Below are 18,477 nucleotides of genomic sequence, written 5' to 3'. Positions count from 1 at the left end.
ACCTCTCCCGGCGTTTATAGGGATCGGGGTTTATGTCGCGTTGGTGTAATTGGCGAGGTAGATACCTGTCTGGGTCTCTCCGCCAAGGTGGGCGAGAGACCTGTCCCCTCTTTACATCAGCCTGAGTGCCGTACAGTTACATGGGTTGTGTTAGTGCGGACCCCTGGGGGCCGCAGGGTGAATCCAGGGGATCAGATCCTTATCTGCCACATGCTGCCTCCCCGGCGGCCCTTTTACCCCCGCACCGGCAGCTTTTTTAGCCCCGAGCGGGTTCTGCCTCTTTCTGGGGTTTTCGCCACGTCTCCCGTCTGTCATTGTGTTTTCAGGCTGGGAGCCGGCTGTGGCCCCGCTCCGGGAACGTGGGGGGGGGGCAGTTGTCAGATGCTCCAGGTTGGTGGTGTTTGTTTTGCTGTCTCCGAGTCGCATCCTCACTCATTAAAACATGTGACGCTGCTGGCGGGGCATCAGGCAGGGACGGGGTTAATACTGGAGGGTGGGCTTTATTGAAGTAACGGTTGAAGCGCCAGCTGTGGAATTTTGGGGTCTCCGTTATCCTCCCTTACAGTCCCGTGTAGGGGGAGACCAGCTTCATGCGCTGGTTCTCCAGTACTGGATCCGTGATGGGCTCCGTACCCAGCCGCCGGGTTAAATGACCGGAGAGCTTCGGGGTCACAAATTCACCATCAAACTTCCAGCGTCTTCACTGAATTCACACGGGGGGGGCAGCAAATCCCCTGTAACCCCAAAACATTCCCCACCTGCTGATAAATGCGGGCATCTCGGGCACAGGGAACCCCTTAATCTGTATGTTTTATGTTTCCGCAGGACACCAGACTCTGAGAGTTGGAATCCAACAGAGACGGCCCGACATGGAGTGGAGGGGATGGAGAGCTGCGAAGGAGAGGAGGGCATGGAGAGCCGCAAGGGAGAGGAGGGCATGGAGAGCCACGGGGGAGAGGAGGGCATGGAGAGCCGCGGGGGAGAGGATGGCATGGAGAGCCGCGCGGGAGAGGAGGGCATGGAGAGCCGCGCGGGAGAGGAGGGCATGGAGAGCCGCGGGGGAGAGGAGGGTGAGAGCTCACGCCACAAGTTACTTTTTGGTTGGTGCTCGTGGGACATGAGATGCACCTCGGTACGGGGTCACTCCCCCCCACCCCACCCACGTCCCCGATGGCAAGAGAGGGTCAGAGACACCCAGACCCCGCCGGCAGATCAGACCCGTCGCCACTTTTCCCTCTGTAACCACCGGTCTGCTCTTGTTAGCTATGCCAGGACACTATTTAGCTGATGTGGCCCTGGGCCCAGTATCGGGCTGGTCACAGAAACCGGTAGTTTGGTGCCCACACCTCGTACGTGAAACGCGCCGGTTAGTGGAGCGAGGTTCTGCCAGGAGCACCCGACGCTCTCCTGCCTCTTTAACAGGGGGGGGGTGCCACAAATGTGACCGGCAGCGAGTGATCGCCCAGAGGGTTCTTCTGTTTGTTTATTATTATTATTATAATATTTATTATTGTTATTATATTTATTATTTTCTTTTGCAAGAAGGGCATTTTCTGCTTATATTGCAGCTTAATTTCCCGTTTTGTTCATGTTTAAGATTGAAACCTCTCGTTCAGTAATTGCCCCTCGGGTGCAGTAATTGCCCCTCGGGTGGAAATCGCCCATCGTCAGCTTTTTAAAAGAAAACACCTTATCGGCAGAATTCAGAGCTCTGCGTTTCCTGCGCCGCCATTTAATAATCGTGCCCCAGACGTGTAATTAACAGCCCTCGTTCCCTCACCACGGCTAAACCCCAAATTATTATCTGGCAGAGACGCCCGCGGCGCCGTCTCGGGAGGGCGAGGGACGGGCTGAGCTCGGCAGCGATGTGACGGCTGTTATCAGTCAGGAATCGGGCGCTGGTCCTCGCGGACCGGTGAGTACCTGAGAACACAATATTATTTATAATATTTATTACGCAAAAATAAAGTGACGGGAGTCGAACTCGGCTGCTAGTGCAGGGGACTCCGAGGCCGGGCTTATTGACCCGATCGATACCCCTTCTGCCCCCGTACAGGGCATTTTAGGGAGGAGCGTACAAGAGCAACTGACCAAGATATCAACAACTAAAAAGGATCGCAGGCGTCTGGCCCCCGACATTGACGTCAACAAATGTCACCGCTTCGGCCAGCTCTGTTCCCCGTTCCAGGCCTTGGCTACGCCGGTAAGACCCCGTGCCGCCCGCCGCATACGTTCCAGGCCTTGGCTAAGCCGGTAAGACCCTGCGCCGCCCAAGCTAAGACCCCGCGCCGCCCACCAGATACGGGCCTCTTCTGCTTTCCCACAAACAGCTTAACGGTCTATCGAGATTCATTCACCAAGCGGACCCGTCACCTGAAGAAAAGCATGAAACACTTGGGCAGTTTTTCCGCCCCGCGGCATCCGGGGTCTCTGGCCTTTTCTACCCATGCATTTCATGTTTTGTAGGATATGGAGGAATTTGCCCTTCCCGGGAACCTGCCTGTGTGGAGGAGAGGTGTTGGCTCTGGCGTGGAGGGCACCAACTCGGAGACGCAGGAGAGGAAACCCTCATAGTAGCCGCGTCCCAAAACCGAGCCGCGGCCCGCCACCGCCCCTGCCCCCGACAAAGCCCCCGCCGCCACCGAAGCCCCCACCCGGCTCTGTGTCATACGAGGTCTTACCTTGAATATTTAATTGGCGGCAGAGTTGGACGAAGTCCTTGGCTGAGAAATTTCCGCACCTTCATTTTATGCATTTCCGGCACTTTGTATCCAAAATTTTCTTAAATTCCTGTTTTATAAACGTTTCTCTTTCTTTGTTATTTTAATGAACGCGTAGATTAAACGCTGCCGGGAAGAGAACTAGCAGATGAGATTCATGCAAATAAATGAACGACCGAGAGCCCCTCCAATAAGGCCAGCGTGGCCCCTATAGAGCTCTGCTGGTATCCCCCCCCCTCTACACAGCTCTGCTGGGATCCCCCCCTCTATACAGCTCTGCTGGGACCCCCCCCCTCTATACAGCTCTGCTGGGATTCTCTCCTCTCTATACAGCTCTGCTGGGATCCCCCCCTCTATACAGCTCTGCTTGATCCCCCCCTCTATACAGCTCTTCTGGGATTCCTCCCCTCTCTATACAGCTCTGCTGGGATCCCCCCCCTCTATACAGCTCTGCTGGGATTCTCCCCTCTCTATACAGCGCTGCTGGGACCCCCCTCTCTATACAGCTCTTCTGGGATTCCTCCCCTCTCTATACAGCTCTGCTGGGATCCCCCCCTCTATACAGCTCTGCTGGGATTCTCCCCTCTCTATACAGCGCTGCTGGGACCCCCCTCTCTATACAGCTCTTCTGGGATTCCTCCCCTCTCTATACAGCTCTGCTGGGATCCCCCCCTCTATACAGCTCTGCTGGGATCCCCCCCTCTATACAGCTCTGCTGGGATCCCCCCCTCTATACAGCTCTGCTGGGATTCTCCCCTCTCTATACAGCTCTGCTGGGATCCCCCCCTCTATACAGCTCTGCTGGGATTCTCCCCTCTCTATACAGCGCTGCTGGGATCCCCCCCTCTATACAGCTCTGCTGGGATTCTCCCCTCTCTATACAGCGCTGCTGGGATCCCCCCCTCTATACAGCTCTGCTGGGATTCTCCCCTCTCTATACAGCGCTGCTGGGACCCCCCTCTCTATACAGCTCTGCTGGGATTCTCCCCTCTCTATACAGCGCTGCTGGGATCCCCCCCTCTATACAGCTCTGCTGGGATTCTCCCCTCTCTATACAGCGCTGCTGGGATCCCCCCCTCTATACAGCTCTGCTGGGATTCTCCCCTCTCTATACAGCTCTGCTGGGATCCCCCCCTCTATACAGCTCTGCTGGGATCCCCCCCTCTATACAGCTCTGCTGGGATTCTCCCCTCTCTATACAGCTCTGCTGGGATCCCCCCCTCTATACAGCTCTGCTGGGATTCTCCCCTCTCTATACAGCGCTGCTGGGATCCCCCCCTCTATACAGCTCTGCTGGGATTCTCCCCTCTCTATACAGCGCTGCTGGGATCCCCCCCTCTATACAGCTCTGCTGGGATTCTCCCCTCTCTATACAGCGCTGCTGGGACCCCCCTCTCTATACAGCTCTGCTGGGATTCTCCCCTCTCTATACAGCGCTGCTGGGATCCCCCCCTCTATACAGCTCTGCTGGGATTCTCCCCTCTCTATACAGCGCTGCTGGGATCCCCCCCTCTATACAGCTCTGCTGGGATTCTCCCCTCTCTATACAGCGCTGCTGGGACCCCCCTCTCTATACAGCTCTGCTGGGATTCTCCCCTCTCTATACAGCGCTGCTGGGACCCCCCTCTCTATACAGCTCTGCTGGGATTCTCCTCTGCCCTGGATGATGATTGTGGGGCGGGAGATGAGCTGCCCCGTAACTTGCCCCACACAGTGTCAAAAAGGGGGAATGAATAATTGACGATTAGAGCCGGTGACCCCCAACCTGCCGCCACGTTTCACAATGAATGAACCAGGAATGTCCTCCTGTCCCCTGCCGTAAACCCAGCCGTCTGTCTGCCCTGATGGTTTGTACTCTGGGGGCAATTAAATGGCCATCAGCTGATCTACCCCAGAAGGGACTTGACGGCGACCGATGCCCGGGACCCATCCAGAAGAACGATGCCCGGGACCCATGCACGGCGCCAGGATCGAGCACCCGCACGTCACCAGTCCCAGCATCTCACCCTGTGTGTGGCCCCTACCCCTTTACCATGGGACTCCTCCACAGGTGAGTGTGACGGGGCACACGGGAAGTGTCTGTCTGTCTGTCTGTCTGTCTCCAGTCCCTGTATGTCTCACCCTCTCTCTCTCCTCCTCTGTATAGAGTCAGGGTGCAGGAGGGGGCAGGAGCTGTCTCTAAAACACCATCCTGGGAGTCAGGTGATTCCGGATACTCGTGGGTTAAATATCTTCAGCCGAATAGATCCCTGGCAGCGAAAGGGTGTCCTGCGGTCACTGCAATTGCACAACTTATCGCAGAGCCCAGAGAAGGGGGGGCAACGCCGGCGGGGGAGGGCAGATAATGTCCGGTACGGGTGATGAAAGAGTCGGGAGGGGGCAGGGCAGTGGGTTGGAGGCAGCCGTGCATGCTGCGTGTTGGTAGCTGCCGGCGTGGAGCCCGTGGGGTCGGCAGAACACCCAGGGACCGGCACACGGAGCCGAAACCCGACCCCACGCAGCGACCCTCCCCCCCCAACCCGTGACATCACACATCATGATGAAGTCACTAGGGTCGCTCTGGCTGCCACCTGCCACAGATCCCCTTCATCACCTTTAGGAGACCCACGCCAAGTGTCCCGACCTGCAGCACCCACTCCGTGGCGACCTGCAGCACCCACTCAGTACCGACCTGCAGCACCCACTCGGTGCCGACCTGCAGCACCCACTCGGTGCCGACCTGCAGCACCCACTCGGTGCCGACCTGCAGCACACACCCGGTGCCGACCTGCAGCACCCACTCCGTGCCGACCTGCAGCACCCACTCGGTGCCGACCTACCTCCAGCACCCACTCGGTGCCGACCTGCAGCACCCACTCCGTGTCGACCTGCAGCACCCCACTCAGTGCCGACCTCCAGCACCCACTCAGTGTCGACCTGCAGCACCCACCCGGTGCCAGCTTCTCTGTGTCATCGTCAAGGGCAGAGCACCCACTATGTGTCACCCATTAACCTGGTTGGGAGGGGCATTAACCTCCAGCATCAGAGCAAACAGCCCCCAGTGACAGAGTGACAGCGACTCAGAGAGACAGACGGAGACACAGAGAGACAGACAGCGACTCAGAGAGACACCGAAAGAGACAGACAGAGAGACAGACGGAGACTCAGAGAGACAGACGGAGACACAGAGAGACAGACGGAGACACAGAGAGACAGACGGAGACACAGAAAGAGACAGACGGAGACACAGAAAGAGACAGACGGAGACACAGAGAGACAGACGGAGACACAGAAAGAGACAGACATCGACTCAGAGAGACAGGACGGAGACACAGAAAGAGACAGACAGCGACTCAGAGAGACAGACGGAGACACAGAAAGAGACAGGCGGAGACACAGAGAGACGCCGACGCAGCAGTCGCTTGAACTGCCCCAACACAGCTTCTCGGGGCACATCGAGCGCCAGGACCGAGGACACCGCGCACTGAGTGTGGCCCCTACCTCTTTACCATGGGGCTCCTCCGCCGGGACCGGCTGCTCCTCGTCTGCGCTCTCTCTGCCCTCCTGGCCGCCGACGTTTATTTCCACCTGTGGCCAGAGCTGCAGCTGAGACTCAAAAGAAGTTGTGGATGCAGTGATCCGACTCCCAGTACAGACAGCACCTCTCCGGCCGGACAGCTCCAGGAGGGCACTGCAGGGGGCCGCGGGCTCCAAACTCCAGCAGCTTCTGTCTCACCCTCTGTACCGGGCAAAGGGCACTGAAGCCCCGGAGCCGCTTCTGGACCCCCAGGAAGCCCTAAAGAGCTACAGGAGGAAGGTGGCCAACCTGAACAGGTACGTGGGGGGCGGGCACGCGGGGTGCTGTCTGTCTGTCTCTCTGTGCCGGGCACGCGGGGTGCTGTCTGTCTGTCTCTCTGTGCCGGGCACGCAGGGTGCTGTCTGTCTGTCTCTCTGTGCCGGGCACGCAGGGTGCTGTCTGTCTGTCTCTCTGTGCCGGGCACGCAGGGTGCTGTCTGTCTGTCTCTCTGTGCCGGGCACGCGGGGTGCTGTCTGTCTGTCTCTCTGTGCCGGGCATGCGGGGTGCTGTCTGTCTGTCTCTCTGTGCCGGGCACGCGGGGGTGCTGTCTGTCTGTCTCTCTGTGCCGGGCACGCGGGGTGCTGTCTGTCTGTCTCTCTGTGCCGGGCACGCGGGGTGCTGTCTGTCTGTCTCTCTGTGCCGGGCACGCAGGGTGCTGTCTGTCTGTCTCTCTGTGCCGGGCACGCGGGGTGCTGTCTGTCTGTCTCTCTGTGCCGGGCATGCGGGGTGCTGTCTGTCTGTCTGTCTGTGCCGGGCACGCGGGGTGCTGTCTGTCTGTCTGTCTCTCTGTGCCGGGCACGCGGGGGTGCTGTCTGTCTGTCTGTCTGTCTGTGCCGGGCACGCGGGGTGCTGTCTGTCTGTGCCGGGCACGCGGGGTGCTGTCTGTCTGTGCCGGGCACGCGGGGTGCTGTCTGTCTGTGCCGGGCACGCGGGGTGCTGTCTGTCTGTGCCGGGCACGCGGGGTGCTGTCTGTCTGTGCCGGGCACGCGGGGTGCTGTCTGTCTGTGCCGGGCACGCGGGGTGCTGTCTGTCTGTCTCTCTGTGAGTTTTCTCCCGCTGGGTATTTCGCGTCAGAGATTTGTCCAGAAAAAGGTAAAAGTCGCCCGCAATGACTTAAAACGTGTTGTAAAATCGCGCTGGGGTATTACCCAGACTGGGGCATCGCGCTGGGGTATTACCCAGACTGGGGCATCGCGCTGGGGTATTACCCAGACTGGGGCATCGCGCTGGGGTATTACCCAGACTGGGGGCATCGCGCTGGGGTATTACCCAGACTGGGGCATCGCGCTGGGGTATTACCCAGACTGGGGCATCGCGCTGGGGTATTACCCAGACTGGGGCATCGCGCTGGGGTATTACCCAGGGGGGCCGATGTTTGCCCCGGGGCAATGTGCCAGCCGGCGTCTCCCCAGCACTCCCCCCGTGTCTGTCCGTGTGTCGGGGCCCCCGTGTCTGTCCGTGTGTCGGGGCCACATGCTTTATACTCGGTGCAGGGTTCCCGCTGTTTGTTTTTTTATATAATATGATTTTCGGAAACTTTTCTCTGAAATCTCGTTTTCCGTGTCTCCCGGACGAGTTCGGTTCAGAATGAGTTTTTCCTCCCCGGAGGTCTGCGTCCCACGCGTGGCCGCCGCGGGGTCTCGTGTCCGTCCACTCGGCTCTCTGACTCGCAGGAAGCGGGAGGAACGCTTAGTCATGGAACAAAAATGTGGGAATCCGGAGCTGTGGCGGTGGGGACCGTCCACCTCCGCCCAGTCGCCAGCATCTGCTCAATCCATTATTCCTCCTCAGGTGACTCCATTCACCCTTTAACTGCTGCTGTTCCCGGGGGGGGGGGGCGCCGCTCTCGCGTGGTGCTGGCTGTCCTAGCGGTTTGTGGACGGCAGGGACAGTCGCTGTTGACTGAGTTTAAACAAACACTGATAAGGCTGCGACCTTCGGGGGTTAACCTGCCCCGTGTCACGGTCATCGGGGCAAATATGGCTAACTGCCCTACCCCAGGGTGATGCTTGTTAACCCCCCTCCGCTGCTGTCCTAATCGTGTGATGGGAGCCCGGTCTGTCTCTCGGCGCGGTCTGTCTCTCGGCGTGGTCTGTCTCTCGGCGTGGTCTGTCTCTCGGCGGTCACGCTGTGTGGTTTTGTGTCTTGCAGGAGGCGGAGGGGACGCCGCGTTGCCGGTAATCAGACCGTCTCTCTCCCGCCGGCCACGTTCGAACCCGCGCGCTCCGTGGCTGCGGTTCCATTTGGGGATCAGGAAGGACGCTCTTTACCCGCGATCCGGCCCCGCGCTGGACGGACTCCTGGAGCGCATGAGAGACGCGCCCATAATCCGCGCCGGTGAGAGCAGCTGCCAGATCGTGGCTTTGCCCCAGAGGTTCACGCCACGGCGGGGAAATGGTTAAAGATTCTGGGTCCGGGGGTAGGTCTGGGGTGGAACCCGCTGCCCTTACTCTGTTGGGGTAAATAACCGGCTGCCCGTGGGGCGCGTGGCGTCTCCTCTCCGTATTCTGATTCGTTGTTTAAGGCCCGATCCACTAAAATGCGTGTAAGCGCCACGCGTGGGAATCCGACAGCTTCTTTCTGTATCCGTAGATTACTCTCCCGATGAGAAGGCTCTGAATGGAGAATGTGACTGCAGCCAAGGTAAGTGACCTCACCCAGTGAGTGGGCGCTCTCGCTCCTCGCTATATAACGAGTGGACACTGCTGTATGTAAGGTACGGGCTCCTGGGGCCCTGTGTGGGTGTGGCCCTTCGTGGGTGTGGCCCTGCAGAGCTTGTATTTTCTGTTAGAATTGGCCCCTTTGGCCTCCCGTAGCCTGCGCTTTGTTCTTCTCGCCTCCCATTGGCTGCCGGGAGTCCGACGCGTTTTGAATCGCTTGCTTTGCTTGCAGTCGTGAAGCCGAGCGGAACTCACCTGAAGCTGGTGCTGCGGTTCCAAGACTTTGGGAAAGCCATGTTCAAGCCGATGAGGTACCTAGAAAGGAGAGTGGATACGGGGAAAGACCGCCCAGCAGAGCTCATGCAAGCAAAATGACTTAAAGTGCGTTGGGTGCGCAGACCCTGTTAACCATTTGTAACCCCCTCTCTAAGGCAGCGCCGCGAGGACGAGACCCCCGAGGACTTCTTTTACTTTGTGGATTATCAGCGGCACAACGCGGAGATCGCGGCTTTTCACCTGGACAGGTAAGGCGGCCGCCGGGTTCCCAGTGCTCCCCCCCCCCGAAGTGAATGGATTCTGATGCGTTTGATGACGTCATTCAATATCTTTACCCGGTTTCTGGGGTCCTTTTGGGGGGGGGGATTCAGGGGGCTCTCCGCATTTTAGGATACGGAGCGATGGGCTGTTTTCCGGTGAAACGCGTCGGGGGAGGTGTCTGAGATGTCGGTGGCCGGTGGGTCGCCGTGTCCTGTCTTTTTCTTGCATATAATTACCCCCCCCCTTTGGGAACGCAGGGTCCTTGATTTTCGGCGCGTGCCTCCGGTGGCCGGGCGCTTCGTTAACCTGACGAGGGACGTCTTACAGGTGACCACCGACGACGAGCTGGAAGGAGTTTTCTTCGTGTCACCAGGTAACGTGCTGCTCATGGCTCCCGTGGCCCTGTAAGCGAGAGCCCGTGGTGTCGCTGGTGGGGTAGTAGAACCAGTGTAATTTGCCCTCCGTGATTCCGGTGAGCGGCCCCTCGGACGGGATGCAGCTGGGCGGTGGGCAGATGTAAACAATGTCATAAAAATAGTTATAACGGCAAAATAGGAGCGTGGCTGCTGGTTGCTATGGTGACAGCTCCAGTTGCAAAGTGTTATGAATGCCATATTTAGTGGTTTTTGTACTTTTTTTTTTTAAACGTTTGGGTCTGGGGGGCTCTGCGGTGGTCCGGCTGCATAGGGGTCGGGCTCTGGGGTGGGGGGTTTCAGGCTCTGGGGTGGGGGGGTTTCAGGCTCTGGGGTGGGGGGTTCGGGCCCTGGGGGCCCCGGCTCTGCTGTCCCACTGAATTTCTCGAACGTTTGTCCCCCCAGCAAACAACGTGTGTTTCTTCGCCAAGTGCCTGTACACGTGTAAGACGGAATACGCCGCCTGCGGGAACCCGCACCTGCTGGAGGGCTCGCTCTCCGCCTTCCTGCCCTCTCTAAACGTGGCCCCCCGTCTCTCCGTCCCCAACCCCTGGATCAGGTCCTACACTTTCACCGGGAAAGAGGAGTAAGTCGGGCGGGAGGGGAACGTGGCTGCGCAGGGAGCTCGGGGAGACCGTTACGTGGCGCCAGCCAGATGCAGAGAGGATCGAGTCCACGTCGACTCCGCGCTCGCCAGATGCTGCAGCTGGAGTCTGAACTTTAACCCTTCGCTGTACGGAACTTACGGTTAATGCGATGCTCAGATAGTTAACCCTTTATCTGTTAAAGAACCACCTGAACACAATGTGTGGCCGGTTACCTGCTGGTGGGTTGTAGTGGAATGCTTGGTGGGGAGAGGTTAGGCGGCGTGGCCGGTTACCTGGCAGTTGGCGGTGGGTTAGGTGGCGGCGTGGCCGGTTACCTGGTGGTTGGTGGGGAGAGTTTAGGCTGTGCCGTGGCCGGGTACCTGCAGGTTGGCGGTGGGTTAGGTGGCGGCGTGGCCGGTTACCTGGCGGTTGGTGAGGAGAGGTTAAGCTGCGGCGTGGCCGGTTACCTGGCAGTTGGTGGTGGGATAGGTTGCGGCGTGGCCGGTTACCTGGCGGTTGGTGGTGGGATAGGTTGCGGCGTGGCCGGTTACGTGGCAGTTGTTGGGGAGAGTTTAGGCTGTGCCGTGGCAGGGTACCTGCAGGTTGGCGGTGGGTTAGGTGGCGGCGTGGCCGGTTACCTGGTGGTTGGTGGGGAGAGGTTAGGCTGCGGCGTGGCCGGTTACCTGGCAGTTGGTGGTGGGATAGGTTGCGGCGTGGCCGGTTACCTGGCGGTTGGTGGGGAGAGTTTAGGCTGTGCCGTGGCCGGGTACCTGCAGGTTGGCGGTGGGTTAGGTGGCGGCGTGGCCGGTTACCTGGCGGTTGGTGAGGAGAGGTTAAGCTGCGGCGTGGCCGGTTACCTGGCAGTTGGTGGTGGGATAGGTTGCGGCGTGGCCGGTTACCTGGCGGTTGGTGGTGGGATAGGTTGCGGCGTGGCCGGTTACGTGGCAGTTGTTGGGGAGAGTTTAGGCTGTGCCGTGGCAGGGTACCTGCAGGTTGGCGGTGGGTTAGGTGGCGGCGTGGCCGGTTACCTGGCGGTTGGTGAGGAGAGGTTACGCTGCGGCGTGGCCAGTTACCTGGCGGTTGGTGGTGGGATAGGTTGCGGCGTGGCCGGTTACCTGGCGGTTGGGGGGGAGAGTTTAGGCTGTGCCGTGGCCGGGTACCTGCAGGTTGGCGGTGGGTTAGGTGGCGGCGTGGCCGGTTACCTGGCGGTTGGTGAGGAGAGGTTACGCTGCGGCGTGGCCAGTTACCTGGCGGTTGGTGGTGGGAAAGGTTGCGGCGTGGCCCGTAAGCTGTAACAGAGGAGGGGGCGGGCCGGATCTGCTGTTCCGCTCACTGATTGGCAGCATACTGATGAATGGCACGCGGTTTGACTTGTTGTTGTGGTGAAACAGCCCACGTTTACCTGGCCGTGGCCGTATACCCCGCTCCGGGGCGCATGCTCCCGCGATTTGCACCATAGGAGAGCTCTGTCAGATCTCATGTGCTAAACGTGAATTATTTTGTTCCCACGATTCCCCAGCTGCGATCTGCCCCCTTTGCCCTTGTTATGTACTAAATTAACCCCTTTGTTCCTAAGATGGGAAATTAACCCTTCGTACTGCGAGTTGGTGAAGCGAGTTCCTCCCTACAGCAACGGAACGCGGCTCCTGAACATCGTGGATCTGGCCATTTTCGACTTCCTGATCGGTAGGACATGATCCGCTTATCAGAAAGTCTGATTGGCTCACTTTTGACCAATCAGAGCGGTGACGCAGTAAATGTGTATCATGGAGAGGGGCAGATCAAGTGTTCATTTTAAAAGATTTGATCACCATAGAAACCAGCAGCCAATCATTAAGTTACAAAGCAGGCGTCAATCGGGTCTCAGGATCGCTGTCTGCGCTGGTAGTTTATACACGTTATACACATATATTATGTGTGTGTGTGTATGTATTACACATGTGTGTATGCATATATTATTGTGCGTGTATATTATATAAATACTTGTGTCTGTATTACATGCATATATATATATATATATATATATATATACATACACACACATATATATATATATATATAAATAATGTGTGTGTGTGTGTATAATAAATAGATTAATGCATGTATGTATGTATGTATCTATGTATTATATACATAGATTTGGACTATGTATTATATTGGTACGCATGTATATATTGCATGTATGTATAAATATATTATATTAGTAGGCGTGTATATGTTGTATGTATGTATATATTATATTAGTAGGCGTGTATATGTTGTATGTATGTATATATTATATTAGTAGGGGTGTATATATTGTATGTATGTATATTAATAGGTGTGTATATATTATATTAGTAGGCCTGTATATATTGTATGTATGAATATATTAATAGGTGTGTATATACTATATTATATTAGTAGGCGTGTATATATTTATAGTAATAGGTGTGTATATATTATATTAGTAGGCGTGTATATATTGTATGTATGTATATATTAATGTGTGTATATATTATATTATATTAGTAGGCGTGCATATATTGTATGTATGTATATATTATATTAGTAGGCGTGTATGTTATATTATATTTTGTATGTATGTATATATTAATAGGCGTGTATATATTTTATGTATGTATATATTATATTAGTAGGTGTGTATATATATATATTAATAGGTGTGTATATATTATATTAGTAGGCGTGTATATATTATATTAGTAGGCGTGTATATATTGTATGTATGTATCTATATATTAGTAGGCGTGTATATATTGTATGTATGTATATATTATATTAGTAGGCGTGTATATATTGTATGTATGTATGTATGTATATAATATATTAGCAGGCGTGTATATATTGTATGTATGTATATATTAGTAGGCGTGTATATATTGTATGCATGTATATATTATATTAGTAGGCGTGTATATATTGTATGCATGTATATATTAATAGGTGTGTATATATCATATTAGTAGGCGTGTATATATTGTATGTATGTATATATCATATTAGTAGGTGTGTATATATTGTATGTATGTATATAATATATTAGCAGGCGTGTATATATTAGTAGGCGTGTATATATTGTATGCATGTATATATTATATTAGTAGGCGTGTATATATTGTATGCGTGTATATATTAAGCGGTGTGTATATATTATATTAGTAGGCGTGTATATATTATATGTATGTATATATTATATTAGTAGGCGTGTATATTTTGTATGCATGTATATATTATATTAGTAGGCGTGTATATATATTAGTAGGCGTGTATATATTATATGTATATATTATATTAGTAGGCGTGTATATTTTGTATGTATGTATATATTATATTAGTAGGTGTGTATATTTTGTATGTATGTATATTAATAGGTGTGTATATATTATATTATATTAGTAGGCCTGTATATATTGTATGTATGTATATATTAATAGGCGTGTATATATTTATAGTAATAGGTGTGTATACATTATATTATATTAGTAGGCGTGTATATATTGTATGTATGTATATATTATATTAGGAGGCGTGTATATATTGTATGTATGTATAATATTAGTAGGTGTGTATATATTGTATGTATATATTATATTAGTATGTACGTATATAATATATATTATTTTATTAGTAGGCGTGTATATATATATTGTATGTATATATTATATTAGTAGGCGTGTATATTTTGTATGTATGTATATTAATAGGTGTGTATATATTATATTATATTAGTAGGCCTGTATATATTGTATGTATGTATATATTAATAGGCGTGTATATATTTATAGTAATAGGTGTGTATACATTATATTATATTAGTAGGCGTGTATATATTGTGTGTATGTATCTATATATTAGTAGGCGTGTATATATTGTATGTATGTATATATTATATTAGGAGGCGTGTATATATTGTATGTATGTATAATATTAGTAGGTGTGTATATATTGTATGTATATATTATATTAGTATGTACGTATATAATATATATTATTTTATTAGTAGGCGTGTATATATATATTGTATGTATATATTATATTAGTAGGCGTGTATATTTTGTATGTATGTATATTAATAGGTGTGTATATATTATATTATATTAGTAGGCCTGTATATATTGTATGTATGTATATATTAATAGGTGTGTATATATTTATAGTAATAGGTGTGTATACATTATATTATATTAGTAGGCGTGTATATATTGTGTGTATGTATATATATTATATTAGTAGGCGTGTATATATTGTATGTATGTATCTATATATTAGTAGGCGTGTATATATTGTATGTATGTATATATTATATTAGGAGGCGTGTATATATTGTATGTATGTATAATATTAGCTAGGTGTGTATATATTGTATGTATGTATATATTATATTAGTATGTACGTATATAATATATATTTTATTAGTAGGCGTGTATATATATATTGTATGTATATATTATATTAGTAGGAGTGTATATGTTGTATGTATGAGCATATCATACTAGTAGGCATGTATATATTGTATGTATGGATATATTTATAGGCATGTATATATTATATTAGTAGGGGTGTATATATTGTATGTATGTATGTATATTAGTAGGCATGTATATATTGTATGTATGTATATATTAGTAGCCGTGTATATATTGTATGTATGTGCATATTATCTTAGTAGCCGTGTATATATGGATATATTTATAGGCATTTATATATTGTATGTATATATTATCAGTAGGCATGTATATATTGTATGTATATAATATATATTATATTAGTAGGCGTGTATATATTGTATGTATATATTATATCAGTAGGTGTGTATATATTGTATGTATGTATAATATTAGTAGGCGTGCATATATTGTATGTACGATATTTATAGGCGTGTATATATTGTATGTATGTATGATATTAGTAGGCATGTATGTATGTATGTATATATTATATTAGTAGGTGTGTATATGTTGTATGTATGTATATATTATATTAGTGGGTGTGTATATATTGTATGTATGTATGTATGTATGTATGATATTAGTAGGTATGTATATATTGTATGTATGATATTAGTAGGCGTGTATATATTGTATGTATGTATGTATATATTAGTAGGCATGTATATATTGTATGTATGCATATATTATATTAGTAGCCCTGTATATATTGTATGTATATATTGTATTAGTAGTCGTGTATATATTGTATGTAGGTATGCATATGTTTGTATCTGTGTGCATATTATAGTAGTAGGCAGGTATATATTGTACATATGTATGTATATTAGTAGGTGTGTATATATTGTATGTATATTATATTGGTCGGCATGTATCTGTATATTAGTAGGCGCGTATGTATTTGTGTGTATTGTATGTATGTGTGTGCATATTATAGTAGTAGACGGGTATATATTGTACATATGTATGTATATTAGTAGGTGTGTATATATTGTATGTATATTATATTGGTCGGCATGTATCTGTATATTAGTAGGCGCGTATGTATTTGTGTGTATTGTATGTGTGTGCATATTATAGTAGTAGACGGGTATATATTGTACATATGTATGTATATATTGTATGTATGTATTGTATGTATATTATATTGGTCGGCGTGTATATAGTGTATGTGTGTATATTCACGTCCGAAGCAGCGTTTTGGCCGATCTCTGTCATTATTTGCCACACGCGGTTCCGTCTCACGTCGGATGTAAGTGGGACGCCGCGTTGATACGTAGTAATTTCCTACTAAAAATACCGCGTGTTTCCGTTTGAAGGCAGTCCTGGGTGTAACGGAAGCCGCTCTTGGCTTTCGTTATGCGGTTGGGGCCTCTGGGATCGAGTTCCTGCCTGACACGCAGGGTGTCCGCTATTATAGAAAGTTAACCCATTTCTTAGACTATCGCGGGGGTCATCAGATCATCAAAAAAATGGCTGCCCCGTGTGCTCACACTTAAGCCCCATGTTACAGAATTCCGGGGAGGAATTACTGGTTACCAAACCCATTATCATAATACATTTTCTTTTATCCCAAGCCTTAAATCACGTATTTTTCCATCTCAGGGAATATGGATCGGCACCATTACGAAATATTCACCAAGTTTGGAGATGACGGATTCCTCCTCCACATTGATAACGCACGAGGGTAATTAGACTTGCGCAACAATATCCCCCAACTGTAATACCCCAACCTGGGTAACAATAAATAAAAAGCAAACCGTCTACCGTTCTCCAGAGCGGCCCCTAAACGCAGCGCTAGAAATCTGATGGTTGGTCTCCTGCAGCGCAGAAAGTGCTCACAAGCGCGTCTTACCGTGTCCGTGCTGTCATTCTGTGTTCTAGGTTTGGCCGCCATTCCACGATGAACTGACCATACTTGCCCCGCTGTACCAGTGCTGCCGGTGAGTAAACAGACGTGAAGCCGACGGTGCGTTTTTTGCCAACGTGGGGACTGTTTGAGACAGCGTGAGCCATTGGCACCTATTAATTACAGCTGCAAAAGTGTCCTGTGCTATGGAGCAGTAAGGGGTTAACGGCAGGCGGTGCCAGGATGATGGGAAGTGAAGTGATTTCTGGAATAGCGCTCCGGCCAATCAGTGATTTAGTACCCGATAAAGAGCCCAGGCTTGTGGCCCTGGGGCGCTTATGGGGGGGGGGGGGTTCGGGGTCGGTTCGTATCTACTCACCGTTTTCCTGCCTGTTTTTCAAAGGATAAAAGAGGAGACCTGGTTACGGCTGAAGCTCCTCGCTTTGCCCGAGTACCGGCTCAGCGATGTCATGAGAGAGGCTCTGAGCCGCGACCGCCTGCTGCCGATCCTCACGGAACCGCACTTGCTTGCGCTGGACCGACGGCTGCAGAAAGTGATACGGGCGGTGGATGAATGCGTGCGGATCCACGGAGAGAATGCGGTGTTAATAAAGGAGAGCGCACCGCGGCCCCCGGCTGCCGCACAACCGGAAACGGCACGGACCTAGAGCTGCAGGAACGGGAGAGACTTTACGCCGTGCGCACAAACGCGAAACGCGTGGCCGTGTTTACCGAGGAGCGGACGGTCGCCCCGTCTATAAACTCACCGGTGGAGGGACCCCCTGCTGGGTTTTTTATTATTATTATTACCGAAGTAACCAAATGCTGCGGTCGGCCGAGACGACGGGAGTTTACGGTGCCGACGGCTACTGAAATCGCTTCTAGTTACCCTGGGCAGCCTGCGGCTAACGGGACCACGAAACCTCTCAACAAGTGGGATTTCCACGCGCTGCGGCCCCTCACAGCCGGGAAGAACTGTTAGTTACCCCAAACACCGGGGGCCTTTTTCTCACCCACCATACTTTATTATCGCTTTCTTATGAAAAATTCAATTTACGTCCATATTAACCCGTCGCGTGCCAAAGGCTGTGCTACTGCCTGGAGACCTCAGACACATAAGAGGTCGTTCCACCATAAAGTGCGTTTGTTTCTGCCGGATGCCTTAAGCTGGGAGTCGGGGAACTCGGTATCATCAACCTCGCGGACTTTAATAAAATTCTGCGATGATTAACATATAAACGGTGTCTTTATACTCTGAGAGCGAGCTGCGCCGACTCGGAGGGTTAGGGAGCGGAGGGGGGGTCTTGTGTGCAGCTCCACCAGTGGAGGAGGAGGATGACGACCAATCACCATGGTCTTCCATCAGGTGGATCTGTAGAGGATGATGGGAATGGTAGTTCAATATTTTACAACAGCCCACATTATGCCTTCAGGATCTCGGCAAAAAATGTTAATCTACCCCCTGGGAGGGATCACGGATTGACGAGGCGGCATTCACGGTAACCCTAATCCTTACACACGTTCTACATACGTGACGGCACCAGAAACGGGAAGGCGGCCCACCAAACAAGACTAAGCGGAAGCGATTAGCGGGGGTGATAATCAATAATCAATCATTCTAATGCTGTGAGCAGCACTCGGCCCCCATCAGAAGCACGTGTCTTTAGCACCACCTAGTGGCGTTACTTTATATTACACAAATAG

At 51.0% G+C, this 18,477-nt stretch overlaps 1 pseudogene; it reads left to right on the top strand.

Annotated features, from left to right (window-relative positions):
* The first annotated feature begins 8,321 nt into the window (after window positions 1-8,321).
* LOC149281900 (pseudokinase FAM20A-like) lies at window positions 8,322-17,441 on the top strand (annotated as a pseudogene).
* Window positions 17,442-18,477: the final 1,036 nt, after the last annotated feature.

Source organism: Sceloporus occidentalis, unplaced genomic scaffold (genome assembly GCF_023333645.1).
Source record: "Sceloporus occidentalis isolate IW3139 unplaced genomic scaffold, rSceOcc1.0.p SCAF_126, whole genome shotgun sequence".
NCBI lineage: Eukaryota > Metazoa > Chordata > Lepidosauria > Squamata > Phrynosomatidae > Sceloporus > Sceloporus occidentalis.
Note: the sequence above shows the minus strand (reverse complement) of the source record. Positions and strands in the feature narration are given on the sequence as shown.